This window comes from Mirounga angustirostris, unplaced genomic scaffold (genome assembly GCF_029215605.1).
Source record: "Mirounga angustirostris isolate CCGP_5_RB_7025 unplaced genomic scaffold, mMirAng1.0.hap1 SCAF_7, whole genome shotgun sequence".
In the NCBI taxonomy this organism is placed as follows: Eukaryota; Metazoa; Chordata; class Mammalia; order Carnivora; family Phocidae; genus Mirounga; species Mirounga angustirostris.
Window position 1 is genome coordinate 101,909,562 of NW_026991715.1, and position 4,944 is coordinate 101,914,505.

The window sequence follows — 4,944 nt, forward strand, 5'->3', positions numbered from 1 at the left end:
CAGAAATGGGGGAAAAAACTTCAAAGGCACAGGGATTTTGAAGAGCATACCTACGCCAAAATCTAGTGGTAGGGGAAAGGAATGAGCATTTCAAAAAAAATAAAGCACAACTTACTTAACAACAATATTGGGCTTTCATGGGCTATATGTTTTGTATTACCCAGAATGAGGATATCTTGTAAAGTAGACTTTTTGCTTTCATTAATGTTTCAGGTTTAAAGTAAAAAAAAAAAAAAAAAAAAAAAAAATGAAGAGAAAATGTATTTCTTGTAAGGTTAAATGTTTTCTTCTAAGATTATCATTGCTTTGGTTAATATTTAACTGTGATAAATTATTTTTTTTTCCCTAGGCAGAGAACTTTATTAACCTTGTTTCGAACTTTATTCCCAGGCTTCTTCAGCTTAATTACCTGCAAAGAATGAATTGTGTATAAGCAAAAACTGAAAAGAGCTGCAGTGTCCAAGGGGCTTGGGCTTAAAAATATTAGAGATCTAGATTTTATCAGATCCATGAACAAAATTTTAAAAAGCAGTCATAATATAAAATAGCAGCTCCCAGTAACTTCTTCAAGTTTTATGTTCTTCAGAAGTTGACTCAATTCAGTTTGCTTCATTCTTGGAAGCATCATCAAAATTCTCCACAAGATCTGGAACTTCATCATCATCATCCTCTCCGGTAGCAAGTAGTGCTTTTCCATCCACAGATTGTTTGGGCAGAGCTTCAGCCAGTCTTCTTAAACTAGTCAAACTGTCTGCACCAAGTTGGTTTAAGATACTGGGTAGCATTTCTGTCAGCTGCTTTGTCTCAGCATGGCCTGTGATGGTGAAAGTGTTCGCGGCCAGCGACGCCTGAACTTTGGGGTTGTTAAAGTGGATCACTGTTCCTTGTTTTGTGAACATATTCACTTCTTCAATACCAGAGATATTGTTTACCCCTAACTTCTTTAAGGAGAACTGAAGTTTTTTATCATCTGCTGTAGCCATTCTATGAACCACGTTCTTCTTTCTGCGAGCAGTTCCTTTCCCACCAATGCGCACTTGTGCTTGCAGTTTGGCGAGTTTCTCCTGGTTCAGGAGAGTTTCTTACATCTTGTTGGAGCAGAAATGGGACCGCGGGGTGGAATAGGGTTGGCGCTCAGGGGGTCTTGGGCGGACCAGCTGAGATTAGGTGCACACACCCGGGGATGCAAGATGGCAGCTAGTCGTGATAATTATTTTGATCTTTCTGTTTCTTTCTTTTTTTTTTTTTAAGATTTTATTTATTTATTTGAGAGAGAGAGAGAGAGAGCACATGAGAGAGAGGAGGGTCAGAGGGAGAAGCAGACTCCCAACCGAGCAGGGAGCCCAATGCGGGACTCGATCCAGGGACTCCAGGATCATGACCTGAGCCCAAGGCAGTCACTTAACCAACTGAGCCACCCAGGCACCCGATCTTTCTGTTTCAATCAAATATCACGAATGGAAAGTTTTAGATTATTCCTCACATTGGAGGGTTAATAAGGGTTAATAAAATCTGGGAAAAACCACTTTGGAGAGAATACACGTGAGTAATGAGTGGAATGAATTGGTGTAGTAGGAAGAAGCAGTTTGCTGGAAAGAGAAACAGAAAAATCACGTATGCTTAAGAATGGATCCTATAAGTATTCTATTGGTTAGAAGTTCATTTTTTGTAAATAAAACTCTTAAAAATACAATGATAAAACATTCTTTTTTAAAAAAAAGTAGATTTGAAAAAAAGTAGATTTGTTAAAATAATAATTCTTGGAATGAAAAAGACCTGGATCATCTGGCTTTAACATTTACTAATTTCATGGGAGAGGAAGTGTCAAACTTTCCAAAACAGTTTTTTCCTTTTTCCCTAGAGAGAGAAATCTCTTTTATAATCTTTTTTCTAAATCTCTCGTTCTTCTGACTCTGGATCAATGGTTGGACCATTGTTATTCATAATCAGGGTCACTGTGTAGCCCTCTACTTTTTCTCTCCAGTAACCGTAAGGAGACCAAGGCCCACTCCTGCATGGATGGGCCAGTTGCCCCTCTTGCATCTCTATGTTCCTCTCAGAGCATTCCTTAAACCTAGAGAATCATCCTGAATAGATTCCATTCTTTGACATACAGAAGTCCACTTAGTGCTTGAGTCAAAGCTGTGTGTTTGATCTAGGTTACAAGAAAGTCTTGTGTTCGGGTATCATTGTTTGCCTACCTAAGTCTAAAGTGAAGATTTGGATTCCCATTTATTAGTGATATATGTATTTAGCGTTCTCAGCAGTTATCTAGAAGGAGAAGGTGTTTGATGAAATGGGATTGTGGGGTTCTTCGTTTCTTATTCAAATTCTATCCAATAGTGCTTCAAACACTATCTTAATGCCTAATATTTGCATTTGAGGATTAGATATCCAGAGACTTAAAAAAATAACACCATCTGAGTTTTGGCTTGTTAAATAATTATGACCTCTTTAAAATGGTATTAGCCCTAGATCAAAGGGTTAAAAGATCAAAATGAGCTACCATACTTTGTACATCACCTGCTGGCATATAGTAAGGGCTTAATAATTTTATTTATTAGACTCTAAACAATAAAAGGATAGGAAATTGGCTTGTTCACTATTGTTTCTTAACCCTTAGGATATTGTCAGTTTGGGGTGTGTGTGTGTGTTCTACTTGAATGAACATGGGGAGTGTTAAAATTTTTTTTACTGTGTAAAATAATAAGATAATCATCTATCTGACATTCTGGAATGTATCCTCTAACTGGTATGGAGAAGGAAACAGAAGAGACATTTTATGGAATAAAATAACAGGACTTTTGTATTGTAGTAAAATTTGACAGTTTCTGGGCAGCAGAGGATAATGGGTATCTGAAGAATTTGAGTGGAGAACTCAAGAGGTAGGACAAATACACATTCATGATATAGTTTTAAAATTTATTTAAATTTAATATTTTTCAACCAAAACCAATGTGTTTATGTGTGTGTACATATATATTATATATATACACATATATGTATATATCACACAACTATATATACCATATATACATTAAAGAATTATCAAATAATAATAAAATATATTAAAATTATTTTCCTAAAATGAAAGTGCCAATGTGCTGATTATACTAGACAACATAATTGGAGTAACATTTAAAACATATTTTTTTGAAGTATAAGCTATGAGTTTATTTTAAAGCAGTAGCTCTATTCATGGACAAATCACCCTCATAAACGTAGTATTTACTGTCAGAATCTTTAGTTTGATCTGTGACTTTTTCCAGGAAAGTGTCAAAGTAAACTGTAGCTGACTTTCTTTTTCATCTGCTTATAAATTTGTTGCTAGAGCTGTTTAATTTTTCTTTTCCCTGATGAATTACAGAATAAAATAATTGTATATAGAAAAACATGTGATTCCATTTTTAACCCTCATAATATTTGCATAATATTGTGATTGAATATGCTTCCAATAAAGAGGGTTTTGCTTTAAACATGTAATTGTGAACAAGTAACTACAAAGATTTGAGGGTATTGCTTGATATACAATTTGATTAAAATATTTATTATTTCCTTGCTCTTCAAAATGGTCAATAATATTACTCAGCTATCTATTTCCTTTTTAGAATGCACTTTTTAGGGCTCTTCTTCATTACTTTTTCTAATGGTTGATATCCTGAGGAACCACCTGATAAAGGATTTATGTCACCAATAGGGGACAGTTATTTGAAAATTCATTACTCAGTTTCCTCTTCATTCTGTTGTCAAGAGCATTTATAGTAGACATCTTTTGAGATTTCTGCTTAGGACACTGACAATTGTGTATATACCTCCTCCCCCCAAATAATGGTAAATGGTCATAAATGACCCAAGCTAGCTAAATCAGATCATTTCTTAAGATAACTTGGAATTATGATATAGCGAGAGAACACATTAATTTGGAAAATGTGGGGCTGTTGTGTCAGCTTGGAAGCAGAGAAACCAGACTGTGGGGAGAAAAGAATAAGCAGATGCACAAAGGAAAAAGAAAAGAGACTGTGTAGAGAGAACAAGAATGTGAAGTAGAATGAGAAAGAGAGAGGAGGAGGAGTAAGGACAGTTCTTGCAGCATATTAAAGTAGTCTTCATTTCAAAAGAAGAGTATAGTCATTCATTCTTCTCTTCATTTGTCCAACATTTATTCTTTGTCACTGTGTGGCAGGCACCACTAAAGATTCTGATGATAAAGTAGTAAACATGGGACTCTGAGCCATTTCTTTGTGGATATTTTATTCTAGTGAGACAGATCTTCAATGAGTAAACAATAATATAGAACAATTTAGGATAATGGTGAGTAGTAAGTGATATAGAGCAGAATGAAGGGTTAAATTGTGGGAATTGGGGAGAGGAAAATCTTCTGTGAAGAGGGGACAGTTTTAGAACCTGTTCTAAGCAATGAACACTACTTATTTTCTATTTTCCCATTTCCTCTCCTAGAGTTGCTAGCTCAGTGATGATATGATTATAGTTACTATACCTGACACTTGACCCCTGAACATATGCCTTATATTTTTGCTTTTGTTTTCTTTAGAGAAACCACTGCCCAGTCCTGGTACCAATGTTAATTTTTTAGAGTAATTAATGCTAGCTGCTATAAGACATAAATCCCCAAATCTCCATGGCTTAACCCAATAAAAGTATATTTCTCATCTCACAGTCTGATGTAATTTGGGCAGCTGTCCAAAGCAGCTCTCCTCCAAATGGTGACTGGAGAATCAAAGTTTCTTCCGTCTTTTAGCTGCACCATCTGGAGCATGCAGCCTTCAAGGTCAGGGCAGCAGAGGAAGAGAAAGGAGGCATACCATCTCCTGGATTCTTTAGGCTGGAGATGATACTCATTATTGCCATTCAAACTTACTTGGTTTGCATTAATTCCATGGTTTCAACCTAACATGCACAGGGACAGGGAAATATAAAGGAGAT

At 35.8% G+C, this 4,944-nt stretch overlaps 1 pseudogene; it reads right to left on the bottom strand.

Moving 5' to 3' along the window:
- Positions 1–391: 391 nt before the first annotated feature.
- Positions 392–1,088, bottom strand: LOC123853005 (transcription factor BTF3-like; annotated as a pseudogene).
- Between the last annotated feature and the right edge of the window lie 3,856 nt (positions 1,089–4,944).